The sequence below is a fragment of the Lemur catta genome, chromosome 4, assembly GCF_020740605.2.
Source record: "Lemur catta isolate mLemCat1 chromosome 4, mLemCat1.pri, whole genome shotgun sequence".
Taxonomy (NCBI): Eukaryota; Metazoa; Chordata; class Mammalia; order Primates; family Lemuridae; genus Lemur; species Lemur catta.
Window position 1 is genome coordinate 1,277,240 of NC_059131.1, and position 23,597 is coordinate 1,300,836.

The window sequence follows — 23,597 nt, forward strand, 5'->3', positions numbered from 1 at the left end:
TAACTTCTATTCCGTGTTTTCAGGTCAAAAACTTCTAGAGTGCTTGCATGTACTGTGGCCAAGGGAGTATGTGTGTTACTGAAATGCCACAAATTCCCCATAAGATTATTTAATATTAGATAACCTATGAATAACTTGAATTCAGGAGACAGTCTAGCAGTAGCACTGTCCACCTGACATATTTCAATGTGACTCTCACCTATTAATGCTGTCCAGTTAATTGGGATCTTCACCCACGTGAAAAGGAGGTTTGGAAACGTGCTGATCAAAATGTCTTCTTCTGGGGACAGTGTGTCCTGCACCTGTGGGATCTAAGTGGCTTGAGTGTGAACTTGAAAAAAATGTTTCCAAGGAAGATGGTGACAAGGGCACACTCCAAGCGTGACCAGGGCAGCACAGACACAGTTATGAAATTTCTGGACTCTTAGTAAAAGAACACTGGCTCCTTTCCAGCTGCACAAATTCTCTTCTATAAATGCTTGACTTGCAAGTTGACTTGCAAGTTCTCAGTGTCTCCGTAGGATTCAACATCTCCAGGCTCTATGGCCAGTGTGTATCACAGTGTCATGATGACCAAGGAGTCCCTGACACGGTGCTCTGAGCCGTGTCTTCCATCTCATGGTGATTCCAACTCTGCACAATGCTCTTTCCAATGGGCAATGAAAATTTCCAGTGGAGGCTTCCCTTCAAGGAAGAGAATGTGTTAGAAATCGAATGGTAAGATCTGAAGACATTTCAAGAATGAACTTCTGAAATCCATAGACAATTCTAAAAATTTTGCTTAAAAATTTTCTCCATATTTTGCTTTATAGTTTGTCTCATTCCAACTGCAATATGTGTTCTCTAAGAATAGGAATCAGAGATGCTTCCTGATACGTCTCCCATTGTTGAATGCCGCTCTAGGGTCTGGAGAGATGACAGTTATTCTCCAAGGCAATGAATGAAGGAAGCATACCCATGCTCATTTGGAGGACGTGTCCTATAGGAAGAACGAATGATGTTACAACACCACGCGAATGGATCGAAGCGTGGCCACCGTTCTTCAAGACGAGAAGCAGATTTACCCAATGAGGGTGAGAAGCATCAGAGGAAACAATGCAGCCCACGCAGACAGCCGAGACATAACACTGCACAGCACTGCGGCTGGAGGCCTGCAAAGCTGACCCTAGGGATATGCGTTTCACATTCTTCTTCTTGCTTGCAGACAACCAGTGAATAGAAAAAGTGCAGGATTTCATTACTTTTGCTTTGAGTAAATCCTCGGTGTGACAGAGCATCACCCCACGGAGGGCACTGGAGTCTGCCCGGCAAGCCGCTCAGGGAACGCTGGCGTATCGGGGTGTGGGGGGGCAACGCGAGGCCCTCCGCTCCGTGTGTGTTGAGTGTGTCCCTGTACCCACAAGGACCAGTTGTTCACAAGTTTGAGCCAAGTAAGAGTTTGCAAGATAGTTTGGAAGACATGAAAGGCATTAGCTGCCGCAGGCGCGGGCTGGGGCTATGCACCGGTTTCCCAGGACTTGCGTGAGGAAGCAGAGCAGGCTGGGTGGTCCCACACAACGGAACACACGTTCCCACAGCTCTGGAGGCCGGAAGTCCGGAATCCAGGTGCTGCACAGCTGGCTGCTTCTGCAGGCTCTGGGGGCATCTGATCCGTGCCTCTCGTCGGCGTCTGGGTGGTTGTGACCCTTGGCGTCACTTGTCTCAGATGCGTCGCTCCAGCCTCTGCTCACCGTCACGGGCTCCATCCTGTCTGTGTGTCTGGTCTCCTCTCCTCTCCTAAGAAAACCAGCCACGCTGGATTAGGATCTGCCCGAACAACCTCGTCTCGACTTGATGACATCTGCAAAGACGCTATTTCCAAATGAGGTCACATTCATAAGTGCTGGGCATTAGGACTTCAACATATCATCCTTGGGGACACAGTTCAGCCTATAGCAGGTGCCAGCCTGGCGTACCAGGCACAGGGACACGGTGCGGAGCAACGGTGGTTTCACCACTACCCAGCCCTACCCTGTGCTGGAAATTTCCTTCAAAATGAAAGCCCATGAGTGCTAATGACTCTGGAGTGGTCACGGCTTATGAAGGAGCGCGTGGCAAGTTCCTGTTTATCTGCGGGGAGGTGTGTTCTGTATCTCATGTGATGACAGCTATGTGGGCACACGCGTGGGCATACACACACGTATGAACCCATTGTACTGTGCGCTGAAGATTTAATGTTTTACTGTATGTTGGTGACATCTCACAGATGTTTTGAACATTGATTCTGGGCCACACCCAGCGCACACTGTCTGTGTCATGCGTGTCCCCACCTGACACCAAGCCACGGCAGTTTCTGACTTACATAATAGCTGGTGTTTACATATAGAAATTTCTCTTTGTGTTAATTATATACATACTCAAGTTAGTGGTTTATCAGCAATGTTCCTTTTCCATGTATTATTTATAGAGTAATTTTGTCTACTTTATGTAGTCATTATTTTATTCATCATGTGAGATTCTACTGTGGCCCAGATATGGTAGTAATTGCTGCAGAGGCAAAACTGACTCAGACCTGGTCCCTGAAACCCCATCTGGTCGCGAAGTCAGACACTGAGCAGTCACCTGATCTGTCCAGAGCTGTGTCTGCAGGGCCGGCAGGGCACAGGTGCCAGGGGCGGGTCATCACCCGGCTGAACGTGGCCCGCGCAGCAGAGGGAGTGACACTGGAGGGAAGCAGAACTTTAGTGACAGATGCGAATGGGTGGTGCATGTGTGAGTGTATGTGAGAGCACATGTATACACACGCACATACATGCACGCATGTGCAGCGATCTCCCTGCCCCCAGCTCCCAGCAGCAGGACCCTTGCTGGCCTGGGGAGGGTCAACGCAGCACCAGGTGTGCCGAGTGGGTGAGGGGTGGGGGAGGTGGCAGGGGACGAGGGCAGATCAAGCTGTTTTATCGGACAGGATGTGAGGGGACTGGGACACGGGCAGGAGGGGACTGGGATGGGGGCAGGAGGGGCAGCAAGAGGAGCCCTGCTGAGCCCCAGCTGTTCAGGGAGGGCGGCATGAAGGAGGCCCAAGGATCCCTCCTGCCTGTGGTACACTATGACCTGCTGCTCTTCGCCACTTCCCAGAGAGCAGGTGGTGAAGGTTTGCACTCAGGGCTCCTGGGTCTGTGTTTGGCTCCTGGTGGCGGCTGCCCTGCTGGGCCAGTCCTCAGGCTGGAGCAGAGATTTGGGTTTATTCAGGTTACAATAATAATGGATATTTTTAAAATCTGGTGCTTTCAGGAGCCATCTCCTGTACAGACACTATCTCCAATTTTCAAATAAGCTTGTGAGACCGACTTAAACATAAACAGCACAGAGACAGCTGCTGCCCAAACTGCCACTGGTTTTCCTGGGGCCAATGTCCCTCCTCTGTGGTTACATCTGGCCACCTTCCCAAACGCACCCTCGCTGGCTTTTCGGGGACCTTCCGTGCGGAGTCACGTCCGGGAGTCTGAGCTTCCCTGTCCCCTGGCGGACACGCGGAGACCCCGGCAGCCCCTCCTCCCGCGCCCCGGCTGAGGGCTCGGGCCTGGGCTGCGCGCATGCGCGTCCGCTCTCGACCTTCCCAGCGCGCGGGGCTCCCGAGAACGCACCGTGGTCCCCGCTCAGCGCTCCCCACGCCTGTCTCGGCAAGTCCCCATAACGGCCCTGTCCGTGGGGAAGGCTGTCCCCACCTCACTAGTGAGGAAGTGGAGATTCCGGTTGGGGAGGCGTTAACCCAACATTAGCTCACCTGTGACTCCTCGCCCCCAGCGCCCTCCTCCTCCAGCCCCGGTGGTTTGCGATCAGCCCGCACGTGCGGACCCCGCCAGAGCCGTCCTCAGGGGTCCACACACAGCAGCTTACGAGCCACTGATTTCCGACACGGGGAGCATGAGCAGGTGCCCCTCGCTCGGTGACAATAAGAGCTTCTCCGCACTTAACACCCCCCCGGGCCAGGCCTGCGGGCACCTTGTCTCCACCGCCTCAAAGCAGCCTGTGGGACGGGCCCTGCTGCGCCAGCCCAGCCCAGCCCTGCCACGGGCCGGGTTCCCAAAGAGGAGACCCAGAAAGGCCTTGCGAGAAAAGCCCAGGGTTTGCCCCAGCGCGGCGTCCCGTGGGCTGGGAGAGGTGTCGGCCGGCGCTGGTGACCTCCAAGCCTGTCTCGGTCGGAGGGAGTCGAGCAGGGAGACCCAGAGGAGAGGGGACGTGGTGACACGAGGACTTACTGATGCCACGCCGGGCCAGGCGGGCACGCGTGACCCTCTCCCCAAACTGTCCCCCAGCTGAGGCCAAAGGAGTCCCTCAATCTCCAAGGTGACACGGGGACCCAGGATTTCTGGCATTTAAAGCCCCTCCCGCTGGAGTCAGCCTTGCGGGGCGAGATCCCGGCGTTTGCTCTGTGCCTGTCCTAAGCAGCTTCCTCTCTCTGTTCCTCCTACGTCACCTCTGCGAGGACGGCTTGTTTGCTTTCACTGCGACTGTGCGTTCCTGTGCTCCCCTCCAGAGCCTCCCCAGGACCCTGGGAAACAGGTTCTCCATAAGTCGCTTTGGCGGACACGGACACACACGACCTTGCCCCACGAGCCCCGCAGCCAGCGCAGCCCGGAGCCTCCGCCGAAGAGCAAGGTGCCCTGGAGCCCGCGGCGACCGCGCTGCTCGGGTGGCGCAGCTGCGGGCCAGGAGGGGACAGCAAGGCAGAGCCCCCTCAGAGAGGGCCCCTGCAGGGCCGGCTCCCACGGGCACTGCTGCGTGGGGAGGGGATGCAGGAGAGAAGGTTCCAGTGAGGGGGAGCTTGTCACTGCAGGCAGACGGGGCAACTCCTCCCGCGCCCCTTTCAGTGAGCATTGCGGGTGCTGCTCAGAGTCCGTCCCTCCCTCCCCGCGGGCGGGCGGGCAGCAGGCGCGGTTGCTCCAGGCCGCAGCACCCAGTCTCCTGCGGGCACCCTGCCACCCTGGCCCTGCGTCCCCCGCTGGGGGAGGGGTGGGAATTCAAATTCATTCTTCACTTCCCTTGACATCCCATTTCCTCCCCTTCCTGGCGTGGAGGCAAAATGAATTCCACAGAGGTAAAGAAAAGGGGTCCCCCCAAAGCTAGGGGCCGTCAGGGCATCGATGGGTGACAGTGGCCTGAGACAGACACCGGGAAAGCCCGCGGCACCGCCCGGACGGCTGTTCCGGGAACCTGCTCCGGGAGAGGCTAAAAGCCTCTGCACCGCCGAGCTCGTTAGCTGGCTCCTGCCTCCCGCCCTCTTAGTCCTCTGTCCCCACTCGACGGAGGTTCCGGTGCCCGGGGGAGGTGAGAGCCCAGGGAACGTGGGCTGGGCGGAAAGTCGCCGTGGGAACGGCGACACAGTCGCCGCCCGGCCGGGAATTCCACCCGCAAGAGGCACAGGGCCCAGGTGGCCACACCGCGGACCACAGACCCCGGGCAACGGGGCAGCCGCCTGCCAGGGTCACCCAAGCCCCATCCCTTCCGCCCGGCACTGCAGCCTCTCTGGGGACGCTGTCGAATCCGCCAGAAACAGCTGAGTCAGGCGCTTTCTGTGCCAGCAGAGAGCCTGTCTGCCAGTGCTGTGCCCACAGCCCACATTTTCTGAGGGTGGGGACGGGGAACGCAGCCAGCCGAGCAGGGGCCCCACTGCAGGGGAGGCCCTGACCAGGCTGTGCCCAGCCTGTGGGCAACGCAGACCACTTCCCACGGCAGACCCCGGAGCCAGGGCCTCTGGGGGGCCCAGGCGCTGGGTTTTCATGAGCCCTGGGGCTTCGATGGGTGCTGGGGCTGGGAAGCCTGGTGTGGCCCCCAGAGCAGGAGCGAAGCTCCTGGAGTCAGGCCAGGGACGCCCGGGCAGGTGGGGCCAGGGCGCCCAAAGCTGGGTGGACAAAGCCGGCTTCCAGCCACCAGCACACATAGTACTTCCAGAAAACTCTTCCCACATGGCTAGGACAAGGTGAAGATTTTTTTATTCTGATGGCTTTTATACATTTTCTTATTTTTACAACCCTGGCAGGCTTACCTTCACCCAAGTACCTCTTTAAAGGCCCTGCCTCCAACCGCAATCCCGTTCTGCGGTTCTGGGCTAGGGCTTCAGCGAATGAATTTTGGGGTACACACTCACGCCCCTGACACTCAGGATCCTTGACAAGCCACTGCCTCCCTGCCTGGTGGTGTTTGGGGTCCTGTCACGGCGCCTTCCCTGCTCACCCCAGCCCTCGGCAGTCCCACCCCTGCAGGACTGCCGTGACCGTACACTCAGCACCTGCGAGACACAGCGTGTCTCACCTGCCACACACGTGTCTCATCTCAACACGACTGGAGACCGCACCTTGCTGTTGACCGCAGTCATCTGCAGCAGAGCAGGGAGCCAGGACCTGTCCCCCCCCGTCCAGCCATAATCTGTGTCCTTTAACATGTCTCTCCCGGCCCCTCCCCTCCTTCCCAGGCTCTCGTGTCCTCTTTTCTGCTTTGCACTATTTGCCTACTTTTAGGATGGTGTCACTGGAAGGAGAAAATGCCACGGGAACCCCCCAGTGGCTGTCCCACCCCCTGAAGGACTGAGCACCCACTTCCCCTCCTGCCAGGGCCTCTGGGCTCTCACGGGTCACTCTCCAGCCAGTGCCAGGACAGAGGAGAGCTGCTGCCCAACCTCACCCCATCATGGGGACATCCTCACCAATGGCCACCGCGGGGCTGGACGAGCCTGGTTACCTCAGCGCCACAAGGAAGCTCCAGAGCCACCCAGCACCCAGGCTCAGGACGGATCAGCCCGGAGGCAGCTGCAGCGCAGCCGGGTGGCTTGGCCCGTCCTGCTGACGTCACGCCCCACGTCAAAATCTGTTTCCCAGGTAATGACCTGTGACACCACAGGTGTTTCCTGCCAGGACCTGCTGGTCCTTCCTGCCGGTCCCAGCGCAGCATCCCTGCCTCCGGGAAGCCGGGCGAAGGCTGGGCACACGGCCCTCCCAGCAGTGGCCGTCCCTGCGGGAGCTCACAGCGCCGTGCACGGTTTCCGTGCCGCACGAGCCTTTAGAATGCACGTCGCTGCTGAAAACGTGCGATTGCGGTATGGACACTCACCGTCTCCACACTCCCAGTACAACACCAACTGTGTCCAGCAGCAACACACACCCCCCTTCTGTCATTTATTTCACATTAGGATGCGCAGTTTTGATCCATGCTGCCTGAAAACAATAATTTTTTGAATGTGCTAAAATGAAATGAAGAAAGATGATTAGCCTGAACGATAAAACATGAGCTTTGTGACTTGAGGTGCTGTCAAGTGAATGGTCTAGGAGTGACTCATAGAGAAACTGTCAGGCAACAAGGAATTGGGAAAAGTCCCCTCGTCATATGAAACATCTCTAAGCACTGAACAATGATCATGTAAATTAATGCTAAATGGATAAAACTATGACCTCAGAAATTTTTATGTTATTGGGAATTTCAAGAAAAGGAAAACTTATTGGCATCCTTAGGATAGATTATTAAACCTGCTCTTCCCAGGAAAGTTACTTCCTTGCTAAACCCTCCATGTGTATTTTTGTTGTCCTGTGACTACCTGTACACATGACTGCAAGGGCTTTGGAGGCCCAGGACCGTCCCTACCTCACCCATGAGCACCTTCCGGCACCTGGTTTATGGTGTGTCACATGCAGGCACCCAGTAGCCGTCGGGTGGGCGGAAGGACAGGTGGATGCGTATTTACCCCTTAGGTTCTGACGAGTGCCCAGTGAGGCCAGTGGTTAATATCCACACACCCACACCCAAGCAAATTGCGCATATGCTAGGATTTGGGGGACACTGAACTGTGGAGAGAGCCGGTGTATGGTCACGCTACACGCCAAGACCTTAACTCATGGCAGAGCCTCGCCTTGGGTGGTCTTCTGTCCAAAATCAACGTGCTGCCAGGCCACTCACTCACTCAGTGAGCCGTTACTGTGAGCACACAAAGCCCGACGTGGGAGTGAACAAGACCTTCTCCCTGCGCTCACGAGACTGTGACCACTGGTTAGCGGTGGTCTCAATGAGCTATCGGTTCCACGTTGACTTACTTCCTTTTGTCACATCTTGATGTCTTATTGCCTTTATTAGGGGCCTGGCTACTCTTGTTCAGGCAATAATCGTGCAGTCTGCTGACATGACTTCCCCACGTCTACTAGGTACGGCACGTTGCTGCCGCTACTGATACTATTATTTCTGTCTCCCTTTGCACAGAACATGTTTTGTGCTAAACATCCCGCCAGATGCATTATGCACATGAACACGTCCTCACGAGGGGATATTGTCTCCATCTATTCCTCGTGAAAACTGAAGCTTGCGTAGGTTAAGGTTTTATGGTGGACGTAAGTGGACAGACCGGTGCCAAGCCCGTGGCTGTTACAGGCCTCGGTGTATTTGCCACTGGCCAGGACAAACAGACATCAGCTCATTGGCAGTTGCTTTGATAAGTGAAAGCAAATCAAAGTTGTCAAAACACAAAGCCTTCCTTTGTTAAGTCTATAGTGGAACGTGGCGGCGGAAGCCACACACAGAAGCTGCGTGAGACCCGGCTAGTGCTTCTGCTCGAACACCCAGCAGGGCGTCGGAGTGTCTGTGCTCTGTCAGAGACAGGTCTACACAGGTTCTTACAGGGCCGCCTGTGCCCCCGTTATTCACTTTGCGGAATGCACTTTCCTGCGTTGGTGCAACGGTGTCTTGTTCCCAGAACGCTGTGAGAGAAGAGCCACCATTGCCACCGAGGACAGAGCCTCCTCTCTGCAGCTGCAGGACTGCCGGGGCTCCACCCTGGCCCTTCGCGCAGCACCGGGTGGGAGAGAACAGGTGGCGTTTGCAACCACGGGCCAGTGCAATCCACGTTGGCCACTGCCATGCATGGCCCAGATCCTTCAATCAACACCTTTTCCTGTGTCTTCCCCCATCTGGGTCCTCCCCAAACTGGGTCAGAGTCCACCACCAGCCTCGCTCCTCCTCGGCCTGGAGCGCTTTTGTTTAAGAACCGCCCTCGCTGCGTGGTGCCCCCCAGGGCCTGTCTCCTACTCAGCACCTTCCTTCACCCGGATCAAAGCAGGCCACGTCTTCATTAGTCCACCTGGTCCTAAAAGGAGCATCGTCCAGACACCTGGCGGGATCTCAGTGAGCACAACTCTGCAAGCCAGCACACAGAGGACATCGCGTAACGGGGTGACCGTTCCTCAGAGTCCCTCCACCCGAGGGGAAGGGGACGGACGAGGCTTTGCAGCAGGAAAAGGCAAGATTCACTTCAGGCTGCTGACCAGGCGTGTTTTGGGATTTTTTCCACATCTATTTTAAAGCAGTTCACTTGCCCACGATCACCCTCTCCTGCCGACAGGCACTGCACCTTCCCTGGATTTTTGTCCTGAATTTAGTGCCTGCAGCCCTGTGTTTGTGTAAAAATAGTTACTGCTGTTAACAACAGGGTCTTGTTTTCTGCAGAGAGGGACTGCCCGGGGGGGGGGGGGGCGGCGCAGGCAGACAGGAGGGCGCGTGGGGCCACACGGCGTGGGGACAGGAGCCTGCAGAGGGGACGGTTCCACAGCAGAGCAGAGCTGCCCCTCGGAGCGCGTGGCCTGGGACCAGCCCTCTCTCCCTCTCTGTTTCCTCGTCCCCAAAGTGCAGGTGCTGCCTGGAGTTACCGCCAATGACACTTAAGGCTGCCACGTCACGTGACCACCTTCGCGTCCTAGAGCACCTCGCTGGGCAGTCGCATTTCTGATGGACGTGCAACGCTAACCTAAGAAAACTCACCCACTTGAGAACAGCACTCACTTCATGTTCCCACAAAATTTCACGTTGATCGGTGATTCTTCCGCTCTGCTTATCTCATTTGGTCCCAGTAAGTATAATGAGGCAAAAGGGGATAATATAAGCTCCACTCTGTGGATTAGGAAACTGAGGCACAGAGACCTTGGGTGGTTTCTCGCGGTCTCTGTGCAAAGCCAGACTAAAATCCAGGCCTGCTGGCCAGAAGTCACCGCAGCAGTCTGCTTGTCAACGGGCTGGAAACTCCATGTAGCATACTTGTCCCTTTCCTGACCACGGTGGGGTCAGACGGCCCAGGTTGACGGGACGGTGCTGAGTGACTGTTCCCCTTCTGAAAGGGCTGAGGGTCAGGCCAGGTTGAGACCCAGGGCTGTGCATAGCCCGAGAGGCCAGCGAGGTCAGGCCCGGGCAGGGGCATGGCCGCCTGTCCTGTCGACCGGGTCCCTCCTGCCTCTGCCCCCTCCCCCCGGGTGTCTCAGCCGCCTGTGCCACCGGGAGCCATCAGCGTTCCAGGGGGAGAAACACCTGACTGTCCTGATTGTTCTGAGACTAATTAAAATGTATTCACTTTGTCTCGGTTATTGCTTCAGAGGCTTCTGGGATGATGGAGACTTTGCCAGCCCTGTGACCTGTCAGTGTCCCTCTCTGGCCATGCTTGGATAATGCAAAAAGTTCTGTCCTCATCACCCAGCGGGGCTCTCACCTGGTGGCGGCTGCTGCTCCTGGCCTGCTTCAGGGGTGGGGACAGGTAGCACCTGCTTCAGAGAGCGCAGTGTCAGCGCCCGGGCCCCCCGGCTGGCAGGGACGTGCACGTGCCATGTTTGGTGACCACTGTGCCGAGCCCACTGGAGCCGTGCCGGACGGGGAATCCAGCCATTGACGGCCGCAGCAGAAAGGTGCACGTCCTTGCTCAGGCGTGTGTGTGTTTACTTTTGCATAACGAGCGGTCTTGGCTGAGTGGTGACTGGCCTTGTTCCCAATGTTCAAGGGCGTCAGGGTCAACGTTTCTGAGTCCCTGGTTCTTTCTCTTATGGTGCCAGGATGGCCCTGGGGCTCCGGCCACCATGCTCACGTTCTCGCAGCAGGGCGGGAGCGTGGGAGGAGGGAAGGCTGAACTGGTGGCTCTTCCTTGAGTCTCACTGTCAGCTTTTCCTCTGAGACAGGCCCGAGCATCCGTTTGCAGCCACGTGCGTCACCCTCCTACTTGCAGGGGCTCTGTTGACAGGAGGCGGGGGCTGGGCGTCGGGCAGTGGGCACTCTTGCACCTCCTGTGCAGAGACACGGGTGTCCCCTACCAGCTCTGTCGTCCTCTGGTCCTCTGGCAGTTATAATCACTTACTAGCTAATTATGTTTCTTAATTTTGTATACCAAAAAGGACTATGTCCACACTTCTGCCTCTAGAAGTAAAGAGAAGCCATGCATAGCGTTATAACTTTTAAAGAACCACACTTGACGCGAACTTTGGAAGTGCTGTACATTAGTGGCCGCTAATTTTGCGGCTTGAGTCTATGGCACTCGTGGTGCAGACACTGGGCAGGTGCGGCGAGGGTGCGAGGTGCGCGGCGAGCAGAGTGGGGAAGACCCGTCAGAGCTCAGGGCTCGTGAGGGCAGGTTCTTCACTCGGAGCTTTGTTTCACTCCCACCGTCTCGTCTGTGGGCCCCTCCCACAGCGTGTCGTTTCTAGAACCAGCGTCAAGGAGAGAACTCACCCCATGGTGCAAGTGGCCGTTTACACTTTGAGCACGTAGACCCAGGGGTGTTCAAACAACGAGAATAAACTCACGATGGGGCAGCCGGATGCCTAAGGAGGCTCTGTCCTTACGGAGACTCCCGCAAAGCAAGTCCAAGATCTGAACTCAGATCCTGAAATCAGACTCTGCCTTTGCTCCTCGCTGGTCTGTAAGACAGCGTGAAGTCGCCTGGCTGGGGACGGCGTTGCGATGACCCAGGACAAGGTGGGAACAGAGCCCTGAGGCCCCAGGTGAGCCTGGGGGTGCCCTGTCCTGGAGAGGGGGTGTGACGGAAGTGGGGGCTCGCTCAGGTCCCAAGCTCAGCCACTGCCGGGGAACTGGGTCCGGGGAAAGTCTCTGAGACTTCAGCTTCGTAAGTTCACGTGGAAACAGAAACAGCTGCATCCACGGCTGCCAGGCTGTTGTGGAAGTTTAAGACAGTGACACATGTCACTGCCCCTGTCAAGCACACAGCCCCAGGCAGGGAGGGAGCGTGGCCAGCCACTGACCGGGCTGTTCTCTGGGTCTGGAGTCTGTCTCCTCCGCAAATGGACTCAGACGTGGAGCTGGCTTCTCGGGCCAGCCGGCTCCGGTCCCAGAGCCCCGGGGAGGGGACCGCTCTCCGAGGTCAGAAGACGCCAGACTTTCCAATTTCCATGTTTCGAAGATGGAGCACTTAGCTGGGAGCTAATATTTGCTCTCCATCTTCTCTTGCAGGGTCGCGGAACAGAAATATTTCAGAGAGGAAGTAAAATGCCCCGAATGTTTCCTCTGGTGATGAAATTCAGTGCTGTGGGGCTTTCTGGGGGGCTCGAGGTCACCATGGCAGCTGCTGTCACGCATCTGGGGGTGGAATCTCCCTGAAAATCACTGGAAAAGTAACTAGAAAGCCTGTGTCCAGGCGGGAACGACCACGCCCAGTGAGGCTGCAGACGGGGCAGGCCCTGGGGCTGGAGCCAGGAAGAACCCTCTGCCTCCCGGGCCCAGCCCAGCCACCCAGGGCTGGCCGTGCACCCTTCCCGGTTCAGAGGGCGGATCCCATGTTTGCTGGGGAAAGGAGCCGTGACCTCAGTGTCCAGTGCTCACGTGTCCAGTGCTCACGTCCCCAGGACACCCCTGAGGCGCTCACGGGGCAGGAGCAGCCACTGCAGTGGCTCCTAGAGGTTCCTGCTCTGGGGAGGTGGGGGGCCACACAGGAGTCTGACAAACTGGAGCCCTCACCTGGAGGCCCGGGACCCCTCGCCGCAGGGCTGCCATGGAAGGGCCTCCTTCCCGGGACGAGCGCATGAGCCCAGTCTGCTGGCGACGGTGCCAGGCCGGGGGCTGCCCGCTGGGGCTGTGCTGGGAGGACAGCTGCTCCCCCCGAGCACGGCACAGCCGGACCTGCAGGACAGCTGCCACCGCTGTGCAGACAGGAGCTGCCCCAGAGGCAGTGTCCTCCTTGTGACCCAACGTGACTTAAAAGACACCAGCAGGGATCACCTGGACGCGTGTCAGAAACCAGAACCCAGAGCCAGAGTCTGCGTTTCGGCGGGACTCCGCGCCCCCGTGCACCTGCCGGAGGGAGCGCGCCGCGTGGGTTGGGGATCTCGTCTGCCTTTTGGTTTCTGCAGTTCTCGGTCCAGCCTTTAAAAAAAATCAGTGCCATTTTTCTATTTTAAACCAATGTCACCTTGATCCAGAGTTCACCCTGCGCTGCCCTGGATTTGAGGGCGGAGTGGGAGGAGGCGATGAAGGCATCTATATTTCTCCCTCCGCATTACCAGCACCTCAGGCGTCTGAAATATCTCAGCTCCCCCTGTGCAAATTGCAGGTACTGAGCCGAATAAGCCGGGGCTGGGCTGGCGCTTCGTTCCGGCGGGCGCTCAGCCAGCAGGTGCAGCAGGGCTTCCAGGCGAGGGGAGAGGCGGCTGCTCTTTGTCCTTGCAGGAGGAGGCGGGTCAGGGCTGTTGCCTGCTCCTCCTGCCGATGGATGGGTGGGACCCAGGGCAGGGCACTCGGGGTGAGCCAGCAGCTGCGGGTGGGGCCAGAAGGACGGGGTGGTGCCCAGGAGACAGCAGCAGCCTTGCTCCTGGGCAGGCCAGAGGCAGTTTTGCGGCCACTTCAGAGCCTTTGCCCTGCAGTCCCTGGAGGCAGGGGCAGACTTCCTCTCAAAGCCCGCCCCTGGGGTCAGCCCTGCTTCGGCAACACCCCTGCCTGCTCCTTGGAAAGCCAGAGCCATTTTTCTCATCGGTGCAGCATGTCCCGCAAGGGGCACACCTGGCCCCTAGCACCTGCCCTTCGGGAGACTCACAGTCCTGGGACTGAGTCTAGGCTCAGGGACGCAGCTGCTGTGTGCTCTTATGGGAGTTGCTCAACCCCTCTGAGCTTTTGCTTTGCCTCTCCTCTTGTTTAAAAAAGAAGAAGAAAGATGGAAGATTGCCTGTCACGTGTTGGGGAGGATTAACTGAGATGACATTGAGCACACGCACAGCACAGAGACCGTCCGTGTGTGTGGAAGGGCGTGTTGCCCTCAGCGCCTTCCTCTCCCACCCCTTTCCCAACTCCCGAGTCCCCCGATCTGCAGTTAACTCTCACTGCACCTCAGACTCCGCTTCCAGACCAAAACTGGCCTGGGGTCCCTCCTTGGAAGCCCTTTGCTGAATGACAGCCCAGAATGGTATTGTCCAGTATTTCTGCACCACAATCAATCAGAGTCAAAGCACCCATGCACCCGTTCACCCCCTGTCCCTCCACCCACCCCCCCCCCGCCCACCCTCCCATTTCCCTCCCAGCTGTCTTGCACTAAGCAGCACCCAAAAACCCAGCGCGGTGCCAGCCGTGAGGAAGAACTCACAGCTAAATAGGATGAGTCATGACACCACTCAGAGCCCTTGTTCTTCATCTGTAAAGAGAAAACTGTGGCCGGGAGCTCTAATGCGATCTCCGGCCTGAACGCTCCACCGCACTTTCATTATCCTCATCAGCAGCGTCCACGGAAAGCCCCATCACGCCGGGAGGGGCTCTGGCCAGGAGGACTCTGCAGCCTGCAGGGAGCTCTATGCGGGACACACACGCTTCACCTTCACAGGCAGGTACGTTTAAAGTAATGCCCTGATCCTAGAACTGCAAGGAGTCACACCAGTGTGTGGTCCCACTCTGGCATTGCCCGCTCACCACCTCATTCCATCATCCACGATTCACGGGTGGGGCACGGTGAAGTGTGCCAAACCATGTGCTGAGTCTGCTCAGCTGGAACGCCTGGGCGGGATTCAGCACCAGGCCGTGGGCAGTGAGCCTCCCACCTCGGACACAGCGCTGGCTGGCGGGAGAGCCCTGCGTGGGGAGGCTTGGGTACCCTTGCTGGGCAAGGGCAGGTCTGAAGCAGGCACGTGCCAGGGGACAAGCCATGGGACGTCTCCCTGAAGGCAGGAGTCCTTCATTTTGCTGGGTTAGTGGTGATGGAGGTGGCATTCTGACCCTTGTGTGCTGACCCTTGTGTTCGCCAGGAACGCTGATGTGGTACAAATGGATGAAAGTCTCTGTGGAATCCCAAGCCCTGTGACCCAAGACATGCTCACTTTTCACAGAAAATCCACCCCTCAGGGGAGGGTAAGGCACGTGGTGTTACCTCAACTTCCTTGGCCCTTCGAGTTCCACGTATTTCTTTCTCTCCTGTACCTCTTTACTCTACACTGTTCAATGCAATTCTTCTTTACGCTGTATTGTGGTCACTCATGGGCTCTCCCTGCCCTCACTCCCGGCCCGCTGCTCACCCCCCAACCCGTTAGCTGAAGACGTCCTTGAGCTAAGTGCGCAAACCCCTTACTGCTTCCTAGCAGCACCCTCCACACACGTGAACACACACATGCACACACGCAGCACCTAACACGCGGAGCAACACATAACAGGTGCTTCGTACATGTCTGCAGGATGGAAGAGAGATTTCTACCCCTGAAGAAGCAAGTTGTGATCTGGAAAGGTACTATTTATAGCAGGAGCAGAAGAGAAGGGAGCCCGCTGGATGAGATCCGCGAACCGGGAGTGTGGAAGGAACAGGGAGGTGGGGAAGAGGGAGAGGCGGGTGGGGAGGGAGAGATCCGCTAGGGGTTGCAAACATGAAGGAATAAAACGCACCATGTTGTGAAGTCGTGATTTATGGCAAAATGCAATTTTAAAAGATAAGTGCAAGGGCTGAAACCAGAGAGGCAGAGCTGCCATTTCAGGTTACTTAAATGAGCACTGGCGTCCCCAGCAGACCAGGCTGCACCCAGCTCGTCCTCTCCCCGCCCTCCCGGGCTCTGCGGTCCGTCTGCGCCCACCCACGCAGCCCACATGCACTCTGCACCCCACCCCAGCGCCCTCCTCCTCTGCCCCCCGGTCCCTCCCGGCCCTGGCTCTGCGGCGAGCGCGGGGGAAGATTTACAGTCGCCGCAGGCTCTGCTGCTGCCTCCCAGACACGGGCTCTTCCCACCCGGAGCCACTTTATGTGGGTTCGTTAGCTCTGCTCTGCTGACTCGGGAGGGCCCGTGTTTTTAATCTTTATTATTTCAATGCCATGCTTCATGCCTGTGCTTCTGGCTGCAACCACATCCTGACCCCAGAACAGAACGTCAGGAAAGCCACGGCCATTCGTCACCCCGCGCTGCTTGCCTGGGTCCTGAAATTAAAACGCGTGGGAGGGATGCGTCCTGAAGCTGCTCTGCCTCAGCCCCTGCACGGCCTGCGGGGCGGGATGCGGGCACAGGCCGGCCTGGCCAGGCGTGCACGCTGGCGATGGCACCCCAGGGCTTTCACAAGGCAGGAAGAGCTGCACCCGGGCTGGGAGCAGCACAGACGGGCAGGATCAGAATGTGCGTAAAACACTCCCGCCCAGAGAAGCCAGCACGTGAGGGGAGCCCCGGGGGTGGCGCAGGAGGGAGCTCACCAGCCCCAGCTCTGCGAGCCCTTCGGAACTGACGACCAGCGTGCGGCGGGAGCCCAGCCCGCTCGTGACAAGAGGCCAGAGAAGCCCGTCCCTGGTGTCCTCCCAGGACCACATGCTCGCTGTCCCGGGCTCCCTGCAGGTCACGTGTCTCTGACCCGCCTGCCTCACTTCCCCTCGGCCACTGGCCCCTCTGAAGCCCGGAGGGTGAGCAGGCTCGAGGAAAGGGCGTCTTCCCAAAGCTCTGAGCTTGCGAAGCGGGGTCCCCACACAGGTGCCTGCCCACCGACTGCCCTGCGCCTCCCGCCACTCGGGGAATCGGGTCTCCAAAGCAGTTGGCCCCGTTTGTAGATGAGGGAAAGGACCCAGAGAAGTTCAGGGTTTGCCTGTGGTCGCAGGTTGCAGGGGTGGCTGCCAAGGCTCACCAGACTCGTACCCCACTCCACCTGCCCTAGACAACCCACTCTAGCCAGTCGATGGGCCAGTGAGGACACCCCAGAACCCACAACTCCCGGCCCAGCAACGCTGGCCCAAGAGAGCGGGTGCGCCCTCCACACGAGCATGGAGGTACAGCTTGACACTGATGAAGAAGGAAAAACTGAGTATTTGCACTTCCCACCCCAAATTCTGCAGTCTCATAACAGACAAGACTGTCCGTTGCCGATCTGGGTATGTAGGACGGAGCCCAGTTCCAGGGGCGGCAGGCGGTGGCCTGTTTGGACGGATTTCTTGCACTCAAGCAGGGCTCTGTTCTTCTGCCAAAGCCTCCCCATCGGCTCCCCTGATTGAAATTATTTTTCATTCATCCGTCGGAATGAAGGTGCTCAGTGCAGAGACTCCCGGGAGGGGAGTGGGCCCAGGGCAGGGAAGCCGTTGCCCTGCGTGGCTCAGAGCCCCCGAGGCTGTTCCTGTAGGATGGGGGAGGTCCCTGGAAAGGATGTCCCCAAACACGGCTCCATCTCCCACCTCTCGGTGGCCCTGGGGCAGGAGTCACTTGTGCCCTGATGCAGACTGGGGCTCGGACCACTGTGACGGGCGTCAGGCTTTTTCCCTCCTGTGCTGGCGGGTAACTGGAGGTGGTTTTCCTGTTTAATGACTTCGCATGTTACCTTCTCGCTGGCCCACGACGGCGGGCGTGACACAGCCCCAGAGCAGACCGGAGGCGGCTTGGTGCAGCGGCTGCACCTCGGGCCCGTCTGCCCGGCGCGGGAGAGGTCCCGTCGGCTAACGGAGCGCTGCGGCGCCCGGGTCTCTACGCTGTCGCCAGCACCTTCCACGTTGCATCAGTGGCCGAGCATCTGAAAGTCTCACCGGATGGTATCACGCGCCAAAAGCTTCTGAAGATGCGTTAGCATTCGTTTTTGTTTTTAATTTTTGTAGGCCAGCAACACAAACGGGTGATGTAAAGAATGGGAGAAGCAGTTTTAAAAAATTAAAGTTCTCTTAGTATTTAATTGATTGAAGAACCTGGCGTGGGTGCTGATTGGGGGTGGATCTTGGGGTGCGGAGGGTGCGACCCTCACCGTGTGCTCTCCCTGGGCTGCCAGGCCACCCTCTCTGCAAGGCCACCAGGGACCCCTCCCTGCCAGGCAGAGGGTCTTGGTTTGGTCCATATTCTTTTGATTTTTGCTGTCTTTTCTGCATCACTTTTTATCATCATCCCTCCTGAAAAAATTATCTTCTTCTTATTATTATTATTTTTGGCCTCCAGGGGATTACACCTCCTCAATTTTCCTCTCCCATTTTTCGGGTTGACTCGTTTCTGTGCTGGTGGGTCTCCCCTTGTCCCCACTTGCTAAGTCTGGGCACTCGCCAAGGGGCGGCTCTGGGCTCCGGGCTCCACTCCAGGCTCCACTCCGTGCTCAGCTTTCCTTCACCCTCCCCGCGCCCATCCCGTCCCCTCCCACCCGCGGCCGGTCCCTGGTCCCCTCCCTGGTCCCCGTCTGGGGCTGCTGCCGTCACTGATGCAAGGGTCAAAGGTGACGGATCATGTGACGTGGTCCGTGCGTCCCTGGTGACCTGGGCGCAGCATCACGTCGCCGCCACTAGCTAAGAAGAGACCACTTCCCGCCATGTTGACGGAAACTCCCTTTGCCTAACGAGGCGACGATGCGACACCCGCTGTTGACAGAGCTGCGTGACTCGGCTGCGTGGCTGGGGCGTCGTCCGCGATTCCTCTTCCTGCAGTGGAGAGTGTCCCCATGTGGCCCGTCAGCCCCACCCGCCGCCGCCCTCCGGGACGTGCGGACCTCCCGAGTTTCATTCCCGAACCTTCGGGGAGTGGCTGAGTGTCCCGCCCGCAGGAGCCCGGCGCCACGGGTCCGGCTGACGCTGCGAAAGTGTTTCAGTGCATTTAGTGCCAAGCCAGGAAACTCCTGCTGAGGGCACCGCTGAGGGTGGGTGAGACCCGGCCGCTGGGGGCAGGACTGCTGGCAGTGGGGACATGGTGGCCCTCACTGTGCAGGTGGGGGGCAGGACTGCTGGCAGTGGGGACATGGTGCCCCTCACCATTTGGTTGGGGGGCAGGACTGCTGGCAGTGGGGACATGGTGGCCCTCACTATGCAGTTGGGGGGCAGGTCTGCTGGCAATGGGGACATGGTGACCCTCACTGTGCAGGTGGGGGGCAGGACTGCTGGCAGTGGGGACATGGTGCCCCTCACCATTTGGTTGGGGGGCAGGTCTGCTGGCAGGTGGGGACACGGGTGGCCCTCTCGAGGACAAACCCTGGGCAGGGGCTGGGCAGAGAAGGAGACGCTGACAGCTCGTAGTGGGCTGCGGGGACAGTCTGTGGGCGAGTGCAGGGTGGGAGAGTGAGGCCCGCCCCGCTCAAGTTGCTCATTTTGTCGTGTTCACCAACCCAAACTTCAGTGGGCTGCTCTTGCGGAGTATCCTTTCTTATTTCTTTTTCTGCACTGGGAACCTTGACAAGAACATCCTCCCCGCCACGCTGTCGCCAGGGTGGACCCTGGGAGGAAGCCGAGACGTGGCGCCAGCCTCTGCCAGGCTGCTAATGACACGAACTGCAGTTTCCTGAAATCCTCCCCTTGTCCGGCTGCTTTCAGATGGGGTCAAACTGGCTCCTGCCCCAGCCTGGCCGGGCCCGGAGAGAAAGGTGTTGGCCACCGTGACCTGCCTTAGGTCCTGCTGTTCACCCCAGAGGTCAAGGTGGAAGTTGAGAAAGAGCCGTCTCTACTCAGCCCCTGCTGCAGGTGGCCGGACACAGTGTCCTTCTCCTGGCACATGGCCACGGACCTCCTCCCCTGTGGGGCACAGGCAGCTGCACACGCGGAGCTCCTGTGAACATGGGGTGCACGTATGTGTTAATGTGTGCACACGCTTGTGAGTGTGTGTGTGCATGCACCCGTCTGCTAGTGTCGTATGGAAGAAACTTGATGTGCAAGGAGAGTCTAAGGTCACTCTGCAAGAAAGTGTCCTTGGAGTCACATTTAGCCAGGGCCCATTCTGCAGCCTCCTCCGGCCTGGCACGGGCACAGAGAGCCACATGGCAGCCACAGCTGCTGGAGAACGGAGCTGCCGGCGACCGGTGGGAGCTGGCTGCCCACTCCTCTCCCAGGAGCGCTTGGCCATCTCCTCTGTCTGCTGATCCAGCCAGGAGGAGCCTGGATGTCTCAGGAGCTGACTAACCGCCTAATTCATTTTGCATATGCTCCTTTTGGCTGGCACTGCCACCAACTGGTCCCGGGTGTGACCTGGTTAGAAGCGAAGGTAGGATGCTCCAAGGTTGCACACACACACCCACTTTTTGCTGCTTGGACTAATTTGACTGTTCAGCTTCAAAAAAAAGTTAGATTTATTAAAGTCTGCACACAGTCCCTTCCAGTTGGCGAGGGCTTCATGCTGAGGTTTTTCCTTAAACTAATCTAGTTTGTCACACAGTAAACACAGGGCAAAAGTTGAAATAATTGGCTCAGTGACCCCCAGCACACCTTGGTTTTTCTAGAGCTCATTATTTTTTTAATTAGGGAATTGGAAACGAGGGACTGATTTCCTCCACCCACGTTAGTTTATCAATAAGAAACAACAACCAGCTGATGACAAAGAGATACTTGATACCGGGCAATGGATAGAAATCCAACTTCCGTTGGCTCAATTAGGAAAATATATTGGCTCCAGTAACGGGAAAAACAGCAGGCAGGGCTGGATTCGGGAGTTCAAACACCGGCAGGAAACTTTCTCTCCATTTCCAGCCTCCGCTGCTCTCCGACGGCCTTTGTGATTTGAATTTATTCTCTCCTGTTGCCACCACAATCAATCCACATGGCAGAAAAAAGCTTAAACAAAGGCCAGCTTTCCTGCAGCTCGTGATCATGCACTGGGAGAAAGCCGTCTCTCAAACTACAGGCTGAAAGATTCCGAGAGAAGAGTGGCCCTTGTGGGCCCCGTGCTCGCTGGCTTGAAGGGTCTGCTCGGGGCCATGGCCCGGCCGGTGAGAGCTGATTCTGAGGGGCTCAGGACAGAAGCTCCCAGACTCACACCTGCAGCAGGTCCCTCGACGCACCTCTGGACTCGACGTCCTCTATCAAGACAGTAACTCGGGTCAGCAAAGGGCGTGTGTGTATTACAGACTTACACAGGCAATTCACACGTCAAAAATACAAGTAAACCTTAAAGAAATGAGCACTGCAACATGCTCAGATACACTGTAGCCTGTCAGAGCTCAGGGTTCAGGGTGCTTCTGTCACTGGCAGGGTGTGCAGAGACAGGTTGCAGCGGCTGACGCATTCGGGGTGCAATTTTCCCAGACCAAACATCTATCAGTTCTTTAAATGAATATATAGTTTGTCTCAGAAATTTCACTTCCTATTAATTATTCCACAAATGGGTAATTGTCACAACTGTGGGAAAATATGTGCATTTGGACCTTCATTCCTGAAATATTAGAAATTTTTTTAAATTTGAAAAAATATAAATATTCTTTAACTGATGGCATGTTAAATTACTTATAATATTAATAGGTACATTCATTGAAGTCATGAAAAAAGTTAATTCTTCACTTACTGATACAGAAACCTGCGCCAGACACACACGCTGCACGGGAACGCGCAAGAGACAATCAGTTTGTGCTTTTCGTTCTCGCGAGTCTTTGTGAGAGAGAACGAGAGAGCAGAGAGTGCTGAGAAAGTCCGGAGCAGCGCACACGACGCGTGGTCCAAATTTACTCTGCAGCTGGCTCCTCAGTGCTGGGCTCAGGGCTGCCTTTTGCTTTCCAGGACTCTGGACAACACCTTGGATGTTTATTTTTGAGAGTAGGTATGTGGATCCGTCTCTGGAGAATAAAGCCCTGGTGGGTTTCTGGCCGATCCAAGGCGTTTGGTGCACGTTGCCGGCTTCCCTCCAGGCCAGCTGGGCCACCTCTCACTTTGGCTAGGAGTGTGTGGGGACACCAGGCCCTTTCCCGCCCCAAAATGTTGACTACTGCAGCTCAAGGTCAGAGCCTTTGGCTGCAGGATGCCAGTCTGCCAGCAGGCCTGGGCGGCACAGCACTGCTGTTGGTTTATGGCCACGGACACCCCTTCACAGAACAAAACGTAAACGCTTTATCAAGGGAGGGTCGACATAGAGTGCACTGCACACGTGGTCAGCTGTTTCAATTTTAATGGGCACGTGATGGTACCTCGTGTGGTTTACGGAGAGTCCAGTTTTAACCGACATTCACAGTTACGTGGGTGTGGACTATTTGTGAAAATACAGTGTATCGAACACTTCAGTGAAGTCATTCGAATACATACTGTATTAGCTTTTGTCACGAGATGTCATAATCCTGTTGGAAAGAGCTATAAAGTCTGTAGGGCATGTGTTTTATGCAATTTTTACGGTTCATTTTGTTTCAGATAATGCTTTAAACATTGCACAGTATCTTCCATTGTTCCATGGGTAGAATTCTGAATTCTGTTTCAATAAAATTGCTGAGGAATACACTATTGCAATATTTATATTTAAACTTTATCAAAATGCCAGAATCTGCATTTAAACTTTATTAAAATAGGCTGTTGCATGTGCAAAAATGATAGTCTGTGATACTGAATTGTTTTTATTTCAGGGAATTTGCAATGGATCGAATGCATGTTTGGAGAAGATGCTTCGCAGTCCAGAAGTTTTGAGTTTTGGCTTATAGATATCTGGAAATTCACAGTTTATTTCTGCCGTGCCTATCACTGGGTGCACGCAAACTTGCACGCATGCGCACACACACGGAGTTTAGTGTGAGGGGTGCTCCCAGCCGAGGCGGGGAGGATTGGGTTTCCCCAAGGGGACGGGTGGGGGCGGGCGCTGGGAAGGCCAGAGTGGGTCTCAGAAGGCCGTGCGGACGCTGCTGGGGGCTAACGCTGCTGGCGGCAGGACGCCTGGGGGCGCTCAGTCCGGGGGGTGTCTGATCGCAGAGCCTGAGCCCTGCGCAGTGCAGGGGTGACATCCCCTGCCTAGGATGGGGCTCCGGGGTGAGATCGGTGCCCTCTGCCCAAGGTTAGCTGCTGGTGGTGGGTACATTGGGCTGAACGGTTACCACGAGACCAGCGCCGTGTGGTGCTCAGGCAGCTGGACTGGGGGGGACACTCGGTGGCGGAGCCACAGCACAGGAGGGGAGACGGGTTTTAGTTTTTCTCTCCTCGTCCATTACGGCAAAACATCAGGTTCCTGTTAAGTCTTTCCTCTTCCTGGGCACGAACTTTTCTTTGACAACCTGCTTCTGAGCGTCTTACGTAGCAAAGCTCCGTGGTGTGCAGGGACAGCGAGGAATCCCGGGTCCTCGGGTGCCCAAGTGCCAGGGGTGGGCGTCCCTCTCCAGGTGCTGCCTCACACTCTCGGGTCAGCGGCTGTGGCCTCAGAGTGACGCAGCCACCGCGGGGCTGACCCTGGGGCAGGGCCCGTGAGGAAGTGAGGCTGAGATGTCTCAGCGGGCGGTTCGGAGACTGATGTGTCGGCTGAACGCTGACCACAGTTGGCTAAGGGAGCCCTTTGCCGGCTGAGTCTCCTCACAGCCAGGTGTGCGCCCCACGCGCTGGTGGGGGGCTCCTGCTGCCCCCAGGTCTCACGCCGTGTCCCTGCCCGCTCTCTGCTGCCCTGGAGCAGGCCAGGCCGGGCACGAGGGTCTCTGGCGGCAGCAGCTGCGCCTTCAGCAGAGACCCGCGACGCCCGGCCTGTGCTCTGTGC